Genomic DNA, 15399 nt, shown 5'->3' on the forward strand with positions numbered 1-15399 from the left:
ATTATAAGGACACACATTATCATGTCTCATCATAATATATATAATTGTGAATGATTGTAATGATTTTATCAATAACTTGCAGTGCGTTCTTATTGACCAAATTGAATAAATAATTCACGCAATAGTAAGCTCCAATTTTTTAATAGGTACGTGAAATTATAATAATTTGGTCACTAGGTAGACAATAATTGCCGGACAAATTATTGGTAGGTGCGGGCTGGCGGACGCACGTTTAAAGTAAGGGGCAATTGAATTTATTGAAAAATACTCTATATACGAGCAAGGCTCTGTTAGGCTCGTAAGTTTTCAGCTTAGAACAACTACAATGATGAAAATTTATTGGGACCAACAAAATACATTGAAGAATATATTTTTCAGGGACGGTCGCGACATAATTTTGAAAAAGCGACAAATATCCATCGTTATCGGGTTCAATTGTTTAATATTATTATTGATTTGCAACTTCAAGAACTCAACAACCATTTTAATGAAGTGAATACTAATTGAATTTTATGTCATGTTTGCTTGAGTCCGGTTAATTCCTTCTCATATTTTGATAAGGAGAAAGTACTCCGTTTTATCCAAATGAATTCTCAGAAAATATAACTTGTTACTCTTGATAATAAGTTAGAGACAGTGAGGGGCAAAGCTAGGAATTGATAATGAGGTGGATTGATATTAAAACAATAGTATTTTAATAAGCTCAAAAAATTTTAGCAGGGTTCAAGGCAGAACCCCCATAAATTTTTTTCATGCCTATTATGCATGAGCATTCATCTTGATATTTGATCTCATATATTAACTTAAATACATGATAAAATTAGTGAAAACTAATTAAATAAGATGTAGAATATGAAATTATATATAGAAATATATAACTAGAAGTCATATTTCAATTTCAATCTAATTTCTTAAAAAGAAAAAATATTGCTATCACGTGTTACTATCATACTCGAAACTGATTAAGTTATATCCGGACATGTGAATATTTCGCAAACACATGTTACTGTCAGACTCGAAACTGATTTTTTGCCACCCCTAATAAGTAATAATCTGAAAAGGCTAACAAATTATTAAGAGGATTATTTTAACTTTTTTTTAAAAAATAATTATGGATGTGTTTTGATCAAGTTTACAAATATAACAGTTTTTTTTATATCTCAAAAAAAATAAAATTAAACATAAAAAAGATATGGTAATTCTTGATCATTGAATATAAATCCGAAATGTTATAATCCTTTTCATGTTCAATTTGATATTTGTCTTGGACAAAAAAAATACCGATGAACTCCTAAACTTGATCACAACAAATATATATTTTTTTTAAAAAAATAAAATTGTATTGATTTTAAAATAAATTATAGCGGGGTTCCGTCCCTCTAATTTTTTTACAACAAATCCCGCCAACCCTGATTAAGAAGAGCTAACCACCCCTCCTCTTAAGATGATTATGATATCTACAAAACTCACATCATTGAATTAACAAAATACTTGACACCAAAACCACATAAATGCAAAACAATTGAAGACCCAAAGATCGAGTTGTTTGTACATGAATCATTCAAGTTAAGTAACATTGATAAAAATTAAATGTGATACTCTGTGATTTGTCATGAAATGTTGGAGATATAAGTCCAAACACATAAGGATATTGACCGCTATGGGCCACATGCTTGTATGAATTTATTTTACATGGGCCGTCATAATTGCTTACGAGGCCCAAAAAAGCTCATTCTTGTGTAATTACAAAATGTTTGTCAAGAGCTTGTTTGGAATATTGAATGGGCCAGAGCCAGGTAGGGCTGGTGAATCAACCTCCTATTCCTGGCCAACCTGGTCCATATGTTTGAGAAGGATAAGGATTTCCTTGAAGTATCTCTCTTCCCTTTGGTATATAAAGAACTCTGTGTCCTACGCCATCCCAAAAAAACATAATTACGCATATAATTATATACATATATAGTAATTAATATATATATAGTAATATATATATATATATACACACATACATGCATACAATCATATGCACGTAGCGAATAAGAACAATTTGATATTCATCCTGTCTGATGGTTACATGTGATGTGAGGACTGTCCGTCTCTCCAAAGTCTGTGTTTAGAGTCTGATTTCTTATATTAGCTCTTTTTTGGTCCTCTTTGCCTACCTCTCCACGCTTCTCTCACCAACTAGGAGGAGGAGTTAATACCCGGCTGAAAGGAGGCGAGGATTCACCGACCCGTAAGCTAGCCAGTAATCCCTCAGCAGACGAGAAGATATGATGAGAATTAACGTCTTCGTCTTCCTCTAGTTCATTTAAAATGAGGCCCAAGCCCGGCCCAGGACTCTAAGGCTGGGCCTTTGGGCCAGATCTAGGGTCTTTGGATCGGGCCCAACCCGACTTTGATTATTTAATATTTTTTTTGATTATTCGAGTTTTTTTTCTTCCTATTTTGCTGATATATATATATGCACCCAGAGATATATATACATATATATGCAGGCAATATATATATATAGAGGAATTATCCTATGTGGATCAAAAAGTGTGGACTAACTTTGTGGACCAAAATCCAATGGTTGTAATAAAATACAACATAAGTGGGGCCACACATTTATTATGGGACTCATCACATCTATGGTTGAAAAATAAGTCCACAAAGTTGGTCCACATTTTTTGTCCACATAGGAGAATTTATGAATATATATATATATATATATATATATATATATATATATATATATATAAAATGTGTTGTGCCTAATCGTGCTTGGGCTTGGGCAGGGCTTCGGGTTCGGGCCGGGTCAAAATTGACCCGAGGTGTCAGGCTTCGGGCAGGCCTCAATCCCTGAAATGGAGCCCAAGCCCTAGAGGTGAATATCAGGTCGGGTTCCGGGTTATCGGTCCGGATCTGACCCAACCCGATAACTTTTTAGATGTAAGGACCCGGTCCGATAACCATGTTAAGGATTATCGGGTTATTGGGTTTCGGGTCACTGAATTATCGAGTCTGGGTCCCGGGTAACCCGGAAACTCTTAACAGGTTTAGAGTTTATATCTCCGTCAATCACATCAGGAGTTATCGGCCACCAAACGTTGTTGACCCCGTCTATCATAAAGTCGAAGAAATAGCAGAGTTGCATATAGTGAGAGAGAGAGTGTGGTAGAGGGAGAAGAAAGGAAGACAAAGAATTAATTCATTGGATACAAACACAGAGTTGCAGACAGAGGGAGGAGAGTACGAAGTAATTCATTGATCTTTAGTGGATCCAAAAGCTAATATCCATGTATATATACATGTGTTCAAATATTACTGCCTAGTAGACATGTATGTACGTGTGTTAAAACTTCAAACACTACTGTTATAAGTTTTAAAAACTAATATAATGAAGTAATGAACAATGGTTTTAATGGTTTTAATTAAACCATACTTTGACTAAAACATTTTTCTTCAATCCACCCAAACCTTCTTCAATCAAGCCCTAAGCCACTGTTGAATCGCTCAAACACAAATCAAAGTTGAAAATTGCCAAGATCTACTCAAAGGCTACCGATCTTTCAGAAGCAAGTCGATTTTGCTACTTCTCCTATCAATACCACTGTAACATCCATTCTTCCTATGCCTCTCATGCTATTAGTTCTTTCATCTTCTTCTGCGCCTATCATGGATTCGTCAGTAGAACTTTTCTGAGTCCTTATTGTCTTCTCCATCTGATTAACTATTGCCAATCACACTTTTCCACTCACCAGTGGACCGTAGAGAAGAAGCAGACAAATTTCTTATCTGGTTATCGGGTAAACCCGAAAATTCTTTAAAAAATACCCGAAACCCGATCCTGTTAAGTACTCTTCGGGCGTGGTGGACCCGGTCTGATAAAAACATTGTATAATGAACCCGATAAGCCTTTGGTCGGTCTGGGTTTCCAAACCCGGTGTATACTCTTACTAGGCCCGCCCGAAGCATCGGGCCGGGCTATCTAAGCCAGATATAATTTGGGGTCAGGCCTTGGCCCACAAGGCCGGGCCGGGCTCGGGCCAAATGGTGACCCCTAATGGCGGTGGTGCACCGACTCATGGTCACAATTTTTGAAGGTCAACCGGTTCATCCGAAGGGTCATGGGTTGAACCACATGTTTTATTTAAATAATTCATTTTATATATAAATCAAAATTTCACTTATTTGTACACTTAAGTAGTTATGTGTACATGACCAAGGGCACAAATTACATAGTTCAAAAATTTTATTAAGGATTTTTAGTGAAACTTGAATTTATATAAAAAAATTTAATTGAAAATAGATGATAAAAATCAGAAGAATAAGAAAAATGATTAAAAAAATAGATGATATAGAGAGAACGGGTTGGTTGGTACTTTCATAATGTGGGTCCCCTTTATATTATATGCGAATCTTTTTTTTAACTGAATCGATGAAAAATGAAATATTAATCAACTTTTTCGTTTTTCTGATTATTATGTCTTTCTCTCATCAAACAGACCAAATCCGGAATACGTTTAGTTTGCTGGTATCTAATCGGATTGTAATATGTAATATCATAATAGTGGTAAAAATGAAATAACTTTTGCTATTTTATACAAAGCTAAAACTCCATAAAATAAGTCTAAGTTAAGTCAAATTTTTCATTTTATTTCCATTTGTATTGTATCTGTTTCAAATTCCAATTTGCTCTTTATTCCGATGTTCATACTAGGATAATTGTGTTTACACTTTACAGTCCCACATTGAACAAAACAAGAAAAAGTAATGACTTGTTCGATATGGCAAAGACTTAAACAAGTTTAAGAGGGCCTCTAGGAGAGGCCTGTTTAATTTAGTTTTTAAATACAACCCGTGAAATTCGCGGGTTTGACTTGATCATTCATGGGTTAGATTGCGGGTTACAATGGAAGTCAATGGTCAATTGTCTATACGGGTGGATAAGAGACTCGACCCGACATTATAGTAAAATACGGTTAAACTCGGTCTGTTTGACAGGCCGGGCTGGGTTTAATAACATTGGTCAAGACACATAAATTAAGAAGATAGACTCACCCCTCCTTTTAGAGCACCTGCAACAGAATACCTTAACAGATTTCTTAAAATACAGATAAAATGTCATTTTTCCCTATTTTACAGATTTCATATCCAATCAACACTGCATCAGATTACCTATCATATTCTCTATTGTATTAAAATAATATTTCTTTCTCTTTCCTTTAGTTATTCTATTAATATAAATTACTTCTATTTAAAATATTAAATTAATACTATTAAAATTAGAGAATATTAATTATTATTTTTTTGGGCTTGATTTCATGATCTGGGGAAGAAGAGATGTCGCCTGAGAGAGATAGAAGTGAGGAGAGAGAGGAATGAGAGAGAGAGAGGAGTGAGGAGAGAGAAGAGATGAGGAAAAAAAGTGAAGAGGGAGGAAAGATAATAAAGTAATAAAAAGTATTATTTTATATTTAGAAAAGTAAATAATGATTCTCTAGATTTAGGAAACTATTGTTAATATTCTGTAAAATAGAGAAGTTCCAGGTAATTTGATGTAGAATTATAGTTTGATGAGTTTTCTACAATTGTTCCTTATTTTACAGAGAGACTCATGTTTAGGTAATCTGATGTGGATGCTCTTAAGACGATTCTAACATATCCAACGGTTGGACTACGAAAATGATATTCGTCCCAGCAATTGGGATCGTAGTGTCCACATATACTTTAAATCTAGTCCATACATCTCAACAATTGTGATCACTGTGATTCCGGTTTCTGGGACAAGTAGCAGAACTGGTTGGACTATTCAATTCTTTAAACAGTTAATTCGAAAAACAATATAGATTTTTGTTGGGAAATTTGTCCAAGATGTACTTAACATAAATAGTACACAACAGTACAAAAATTGAAATCGAGAATAGCAACAATCACAACACAAGAATTTACATGTTTTTACAGCATACCTGTCATGAAACCTCTATCACCCGTTCGGACGGATCTTCATCCTTCCTCGATCCATACATCTAACAACTTCGCGCACCTGAGGTGTCCAGACGACTATAAGCCCCCATCCAAATGGCAACTCCAGAAACAATATTTCAGCAACAAAATTTGCCTCCACACATTCCAAATCGACTCTAAACTTATTGATCAAACCTAATAATTTTTGGACTAATTATTTGGGGTCGGAACCATTAAATTTTTTCCACACGGTTGTAGACTTTGGTCCAAAGTTATGAAAATGTAATCGATACCAATATTGACCAAAGTAAACACACTGTTATTTGTCAAGATATTAAAGAAGTGTTGGACTATTCAACTCTCCAAAACGTTGATTGGAAAAACAATACAGATTTTTATTCCACACAGTTGTAGACTTTGGGTCCATGTTAGAAAAATCTCATACTTTGTCTTGATTGATATGTAATGCCAAATAACATTTATTTCAAACTCATGTTAAACAACTACAAATCTAAAGTCATCAAATTTGTTGAGAAAGAAAAAAAAAACAGTTGTTAATAGAACGCGTGGTCACTTGACCCTTTTAACTCAGTCATCCAAAGTTTAAGAGTGTGTTTGGAATGAGAGATTTGGGGATAAGAGAAATAGAGTTTCTTTTCATTTGTCTTATTTTGATAGTTTATAAAAAAAATTAAGGGGATGGATTAATTTGAGGGGATTTGGGAAGAATATTTTATTAAATTTTTGTCAAAATTCTTCCTTCCCAAAATAGAGTCATTTGGAAGAAATTGATAATTAATTAAGTAATTTATAAGTTAAAAACCTATTTTAGCGTTGTACATAATATTTAACATAAAAATAAGGATAAATTAATAAATTAAACCAATTTTCTTTTATTTCTTTTTTTTATCTATTCTAAACATGAGAGAGGAAAAAATAAAAATTAAGTGTGAACATGCAAGTGGAAGTGGTCAAAATCAACAATCAATTAAATGAGCCGGTGATATACGTTAGGTTCACATTTTAATACCTTGATTAATAAGTTGATGTGTTTGAGTTCATTAGCGAAACTTCAAAATATGAGCAAAGAGTTGAAGCTTGCACTTAATTAGATTTACTGTAATATTTTAATATTGCATTTGGACTTTATTAATTTGATGAAAAGAACTTTAGAAATCACTTATGAATCGTCACAAGTATTGCAAATAAAAAATAAGTCAGTGTGGTCAAAGTAACTAAGAAAACCTATAATTGATGCGAGAGGATGGATGGAACAATTTGTTAGATGAAATTTCCTTGTGTTTGTAGAAAGCATGATATAGAAATGCCTAACGAAGATGATTTTTTTTTTTGTTTGGAGACGGTTGCGACATAATCTTGAAAAAGTGATAAACATCCATCGTTATCAGGTTCAATTAGTTAATATTGTTATTGATATGCAAACTTCAAGAGCTCAACAATCATTTTAATGAAGTGAATAATGAGTTGCTTTTATGTCTTGCTTGTTTGAGTCCGGTTAATTCCTTCTCATATTTTGATAAAGAGAAAGTACTTCATTTTACTCCGTTTTATCCAAATGAATTCTCAGAAAATACAACTTGATGCTTTTGATAATAAATTAGAGACAATCAGGGGCGGAGCGGTGGACTAGTATTAAAACAATAGTATTTTGATCAGCTTGAAATATTTTAGCGAGGGTTGCCCCCTGAAATTTTGTACAATCCTATTATGGATGAACATCGTCTTGGTGATTAACTTTAATACATATTAAAATTAATGAAAACTAATTAAATAACATGTAGAATATGAAATTATATATAAATATATAACTAGAAGTCATATTTCAATTTCAATATAATTTTTTAAAACAAAAAATATTGTTATGTATTGTTGTTTAATATTAAGAATAATGGAATGAGTAATATTCGGATTACTATTGTTATATATTGTTCATTACTATTCGGTTATGTATATTTTTGTGTCATTAAAAAAGGTTATAGATATTTTTTAAAATTTAAGGTGACTACAACCTAGTGTACTCCCTCCTCCCAATTTTCGTCTCTAGAGACAGTATCATTGATGTGAAGTTGAATTGAGTTCTTAAACTTAATAGGAATTAGTTGATTCTTCCTTGCACAAAATGATATAATAGATATCCTTAATTAATTCGTGGAAAGTGTTAAATATCATTTTCAAGCATATATAATTCATTAAATAAATATTTGTTCATGTTGTGGCCACAAATATATATTAGCTATTATATATATATTTATGCAGGAAATTATAACATTGATGTGTAATTAATTATACATAGGACTCTTTCCCTACAATATTCTTATTCAATACACAAAAGTGCATAAAACTCTCTCTCTCTCTCTCTCTCTATATATATATATATATATAAATGTCATAAAATGCTTGTCAACGGCTTGTTTGGAATATTGAATAAGGCAGAGCCAGGTAGGGAGTGGTGAATCAACCTCCTATACCTGGCCAAGGTCCATATGTTGCATAAGGAGGAGTACCAGTTACTTGAAGTACCCGTCTAATTTCATTGGGTTTGTAAAGAGCTCTCCGTCCTACAACAAGCCACACAAAACATAAATACGCATATATATATATATTCGTGAGGTTCTAAAGTGAACTCTTAAAATGAGGTCCTAACTTTTAGGGATCAAAACATTTTTTAAAAAATTTTAAAAAAAATATATTTGTATTTTGATCATTCTTACAAACCCAATGACATATTTTTTGTTTGAAACAAAAATAAAATTCAACATGAAAAGTACATGATAATTGTTGATCGTTGGATATAAAACAAAAGACATCTCATATACATTTTAAGTTACATTAGATTGTTTCGAATAAAAAATATATCGTTGGGTTCGTAAAACCAATCAAAAACAAAAATATATTTTTCCTAGATTTTTGAAAAAAAAAATTAGACCTTAAAAGAGAATCCTAAAAGTTAAAACCTCATTTTAGTAACTCACTTTAACACCTCATGAAAGAATTCCTTTATATATATATATATATATATATATATATATATATATATATATATATATATATATATATATATATATATATATATCCCCAGACTGATTAATGAATGAAGTGTTTCCTCCTTTGGATTAAAAAAACAATATATATATATATATATATATATATATAAAATAAGAAACAAAATTGGAATACTAAATTTTGAGTGATGGATATATACGAACCAAGTGTAATTGCTGGAAATGCTTTGGCAGCGGTGGTGGTCGCGGTGGCTACTCCGCAGGAGGTGATGAGAAGTAGGAGGAGTAGCGCTGCGATGGCTCGAGGCGTCCTAGAGACGACCATTGTGATTATTTAGGCAAGCTTACTTGTGTGTGGAATGTGGATATAATATGTAATATTTATAGGGAAAAAAACGAGTTAAATACCACAAATGCCCTCATTATAGTTCATGCACCCCACAATTAATTTTTTTTCTTATTGTTAACTTTCACATTCATTGGAAAAGTCAATGTACAAGGCCACAAACTAAAGGGACCTACAAGTGATTAAGTAATATCCGGACATGTTAAATATTTCATAAACATGTGTTATTGTTAGATCCAGAATTGATTTTTCGTCACCCCTAATGAGTAGTAGTCTGAAAAGGCTAACAAGTGATTAAGAGGATTATTTTAAAGCCAATATAATTTTTTTAAAAAAACAATCATGGATGTGTTTTGATCGGATTTACGAATATAACTTTTTTTTAATATCTCAAACAAAAATCAAATTAAACGTGAAAAATATATGAAAATTCTTGACCATTGAATATAAATCCGAAATATTATAATTTTTTCACGTTAATTTGATTTTTTTTCAAAAAAAAATAAAATTGTATTGATTTTAAAATAAATTATAGTGGAGTCCCTCTAATTTTTTTATGGCAAACCCGCCAACCCTTATTATTAAGAAGAGCTAACCACCCCTCCTCTTAAGATGATTATGATATCTATAAAACTCACATCATTGAATTAACAAAATACTTGCCACCAAAACCACATAAATGCAAAACAACTGAAGACCCAAAGATCGAGTTAATTGTACATGAGTCATTCAAGTTAAGGAACATTGATAAAAATCAACGTGATACTCTATGATTTGTCATGAAATGTTGGAGATTTAAGTCCAAACACATAAGGATATTGACCGCTATGAGTCACGTTCTCGCATGAATCGTATAGTCTCTCTCTGTATATATATATTATAAAATGCTTGTCGAGGGCTTGTTTGGAATATTGAATAAGGCATAGCCAGGTAGGGGCTGGTGAATCAACCTCCTATACTTGGCCAAGGTCCATATGTTGGAGAAGGATAACCATTTCCTTGAAGTATCCTTCTAATTCCCTCGGGTATGTAAAGAGCTCTCCGTCCTACGCCATGCCACAAAAAACATAAATAAGCATATAATTATATACATGTATATATAGATTTACATGCAGTGGCTATACAGTACAGATTCCTTGAATAGTTAATTAATTGGGGCCACAATTGCTAGACTTTGACCCCTAACCATGTTTAAAAACATTGACCATAACTCCTCTAATACTTTCCTTGAAAAAATAGTCATCTGCATTCCTTTAAAGCTCATCTTAAAATCATCTCTTCTACCTAACAATGAGCCAAAAAGTCATCAAATTTGTTAACAAAAATTTCAAGTCAAATAATCTACCGGCTTTGACGAATTACTTGTTGAATTGACTCTTTCAATTCGAGAATTCAAGTTTCACATTAATACAAGATGGATAGTCTATGTCTCCCCATTTGAACCAATGATCTCCTAGAGGTGGAAGAGTGAGTACGCAAGTGTAGGAACGGACACACGCCTTGGAGAGTGAGGTCAATTGATCCCACTCAATTTTTTTCGTATATATATATATAATAAATTTGATTTTGACCACTAATATATATGTATCTTAAAATTTTACTAGGCCATAATCATAAGTACATAAAAAAAATATAAAAGGGCTCAATCATAGGATTAGTCTATTCTTGTAGACTATTAGGGTGCGTTTGGTATGAGGGTAAGAATTTGGGGGTATAATTTGTTACCCATGTAAATGTTACAAGGGTAATAATAATTATGGAGAATAAGTGTTACCCTTGTTTGGTAAAGAAGGGTAAAATTTACCCAAGTATTCATTACTCTTGTTTGTTACGACTATACATTATTGGTGTAATACCACTACCCTTGTTTGTTATTATTGTAATGAACCAAACTAGAAAAAAGTGAGATTATGTTTTTTATTGTTACGGCTATCATGTACCAAAATTTTAAAAATATAGATACATATGTATATATATACACACACAGTCATACATATATATATATATATAATAACAATTGTTAACAAAATAATCTAATAACATTCAAATCCATGACAAAGACGTAACACAAGAGTAGGGGTCATTATTTGGCCCGCAGGCCTAGGTCTGAGCTCGGCCCTGCCCGACCCCTTGGGCGGGCATGGACTCCATTTTTTGGGTCATCCCAACCCGAAGCCAGACATCTCAGGCCAATTTTGACTCAGCCCGAGCCTGACCCAAGCCCGAAATTATTTATTTATATATATATATATAATATGTATGTATTTATATTTATATATATATAAAATATGTATGTATATATATAATACACACACATAGACAGAAAGTGCATATGTATATATTTATATGTGTGTGTATATGTGTGTGTATATATATATATATATATATGTATATATATACACAGAGCATATGTATATGTGTGTGTATGTATATGTGTATATATATATATATATACACAGACAGTGCATATGTGCGTGTATATATGTGTGTGTGTATGTATATGTGTATATATATATATGTGTGTGTGTATATACACACAGACAGTGCATATGTGAGTGTGTGTGTATATATATATGTGTGTGTATATATATGTGTGTGTCTGTGTATATGTATATATATGTATATATATATATATATATATATGTATATATATATATATATGTATATATATATAATATATATGTGTATATATAACTTATGGGCTTTTAGAATTTTTTATTTAAAGGGGTAATAGGTTGGAGTAAAACTTCTCATTACTTTTTATTACCCAGGTCCCCCCACTAGTAAACTTTATGTGTAAAAAATAAGCTCAATTACTAAAATTTATTACAGGAGTAAAAGTTATACTGACATAACAAACACCAGTAAACTTAAAATTTAATTACCCTTGTAACTATTACACCCCATTACTCTTGTACCAAACACACCATTAGTATTATATTTTAAAGGTTCATAACATGTCATTTGATAGAGTCCTTAGTATTATATTTTAAAGACTCATAACTTATCCTTAAATAGAGTCATGATAGAGTCCTTATAAAAAGACCTGATAATTCACTTTCAAAATATAAAAATTATCGATAACATTTGTTGATCAACTTTCAACTTTTACTTACCTCTATATTTTGATTTTTAAGGTTGTTTTTCATACTTTTGAAGACATAATTAATAAATAATCAAAAAAAAATTTCTGACTCCAAATTTGTTGATAAAATCTAACAATTTTTTATTTGGAGTTGGTACCATTATTTTTTTTTTCCCTACATAGTTCTAGACTTTGGGACCACGTTATAAAAATATCATCGATACCAAACCTACCAATATTGACCATTTAAGTGAACTCATACTATTCATGATTGATATATAATACCAAACTACATTTATTTCAAACTCATGTAAAACATCTAAAAATCTATCTACTCGTCAAATTTGTTAAGGAAGAAAAAATCACCAGTTAATTGGACTCTTGGGCACTACAAAATTTGACCCATTTCAACTTAATCATCTAAAATTCAAAAATGCCAATCTATTTATTGAATGTTTGAAATTGTGTCTCGGGTAGAATTCTCAACTCTCTTATGTGACATAAAAAATCAATATTATATTGTTCATAATCATGTAATGTTAATTTTTATTTTCTATTTTCAAGATTACAATCAAACACACCCATGTTTGTACCTTCTTTTTTTTTTTTAGCTTGGAAACACAATGTACAAGCTAAAGGGACCTACAAGCCATATATTAAGAAATTTCTCTGTGTTTAAAATCCAAAACTATTTGTTAAGAAACACCAATGCATTCCATTACCTAAACTTGACTATCATTATAAGATACTATATGTTTTCCCAAGTCTAAGTCCAAGTCCATCCAATCACAGGGAGTCGAGGACCTTCCAAAGTGATAGATTTAAAACACGTCTTACTAAGTCAAGAATACGCATGAGCTTATAAATTGTTCATTCAAATTTTATGTTTACTGATGTGGGACTTGTCATTACCAAGTGATTAAGAATAACGAACCACCTCTCATCTTTTTAAAACGGAGGAGAAGAGATTTGAACCCTGGTCACCAGGGTTTTACACACCATCCTAACCACACCAATTAGTGATTGAGGTGTCGAACCACCTCTCCTCTTAAAACGTAATAAATGTGAAACAATTGCAGAGACTCAATGACCTAAAAAACGATAAGAGTTGATTGGAAATGAATCATTCAAGTGAAGGAACGTGATAAAATCAAACGTACGTACCAAAGTAACACACTGTGATTTGTCCAAGATACTCGAGAAGTGTTGGACTATTCAACTCTCCAAAACGTTGACTGGAAAAACAATACAGATTTTTATTCTACAAAGTTGTAGAATCTGGGTCCACGTTGTAAAAAGCCCATCGACACCAACATTGACTATTTAAGTAAACTCAATACTTTTCTTGATTGATATGTAATACAAAACTACATTTATTTCAAACTCATGTAAAACATCTAAAAATCTAAAGTCATCAAATTTGTTAATTTGATGAAAAGAATTTTAGAAATCACTTATGAATCTTCAAAAGCATTGCAAATAAAAAATACAAATATTACGAATGTCGTGAGTTTGGTCACAGTAACCAAGACAACCTACAATTGATGCAAGATGATGGATGGAACAATTTGTTAGATAAAATTTTCTTATGTTTGTAGAAAGCGTGATATAGAAATCCCTATCGAAGATGATTTTTTTTTTGTTCGGAGATTGTCACGACATAATCTTGAAAAAGTGGTAAACATCCATCGTTATCAGGTTCAATTATTTAATATTGTTATTGATTTGCAACTTCAAGAGCTCAACAATCATTTTAATGAAGTGAATATTGAGTTGCTTTTATGTTTTGCTTGCTTGAGTCCGGTTAATTCCTTCTTAGATTTTGATAAGGAGAAAGTATTTCGTTTTACTCCGTTTTATCCAAATGAATTCTCAAAAAATACGACTTGTTGCTCTTGATAATAAGTTAGAGACAGTCAGGGGCTGAACTAGGAAGTGATAATGGGGTGGACTAATATTAAAGCAATAGTATTTTGATCAGTTCAAATTAGCGAGGGTTGCCCCCTGAAATCTTTTTTCAGACCTATTATGGATAAACATTCATCTTAATGTTTGGTCTCATAAAATAATCTAAAAATTAACTTAAATATATATTAAAATTAATGAGAACTAATTAAATAACATGTAGAATATGAAATTATATATAAATATATAACTAGAAGTCATATTTCAATTTCAACCTAATTTTTAAAACAAAAAAAATATTGCTAGGTATTGTTGTTTTCAAAAGGTTATGTATTGTCGTCTATATTAACAATGATGGAATGAGTAATATTAGGATTACTATTGTTATATATTGTTCATTACTATTCGATTATGTATATTTTTTGTGTCATTAAAAAAGGCTACATATATGTGGGGGAATATTCCAAGAAGGACATGTGGTGTAAGCCTATTGGTCCTTCACCAAGTCGTTAATGACGGGACCATAATTTCATAAATTAATTTACCATTAAATCAAGTAATTAACTGATTGAAAAGGAATCCCTAAAATTACTCTAAGTGAGTTTTACAAGTATTCACACTCTTCCAACATAAAAAGGAGGGTAAAGCCTCAATGTATTTTTTGGGCTCTAATTTGTGATTATTTTGGCTAGTGATTATCATGGAGACTAACTTGAAAGTCGGAGAGCCCACGATCGACCAATGATCGTCGGGTTCACACTGACAACCTTTGTTTTCAGAATAAGGGCAGCCTGATCACGGAAGAGCAGTTAGCCTAACAGCCCCTAGCAACATTAAGGAGTGTTCGGCCAATGTGGTGATCAGTTTTTGTTCTCTACAATATAGTTTTAAAATTTATGGGACCACAACCTACTATAGTCTCCCAACCAATTTCCGCCTCTGGAGCAATATCATTGATGTGAAGTTGAATAGTGAGTTCTTCAACTTAACAAGAAATAGTTAATTATTCCTTGCACAAAATTATATAATAGATCTCCTTAATTAATTCGTGGAAAGTGTTAAATATCATTTTCAAGCATAAATAATTA

General features: G+C 31.9%; 1 long non-coding RNA gene across 1 annotated transcript; it reads right to left on the minus strand.

Moving 5' to 3' along the window:
• Window positions 1-8153: 8153 nt before the first annotated feature.
• Window positions 8154-9330, minus strand: LOC120009896. Its single transcript, XR_005470760.1, has 2 exons — window positions 9180-9330; window positions 8154-8531 (listed from the first exon to the last, which is right to left on the minus strand). It is a non-coding gene; the product is annotated as an uncharacterized LOC120009896 (long non-coding RNA).
• Window positions 9331-15399: the final 6069 nt, after the last annotated feature.

This window comes from Tripterygium wilfordii, chromosome 11, assembly GCF_013401445.1.
Source record: "Tripterygium wilfordii isolate XIE 37 chromosome 11, ASM1340144v1, whole genome shotgun sequence".
In the NCBI taxonomy this organism is placed as follows: domain Eukaryota; kingdom Viridiplantae; phylum Streptophyta; class Magnoliopsida; order Celastrales; family Celastraceae; genus Tripterygium; species Tripterygium wilfordii.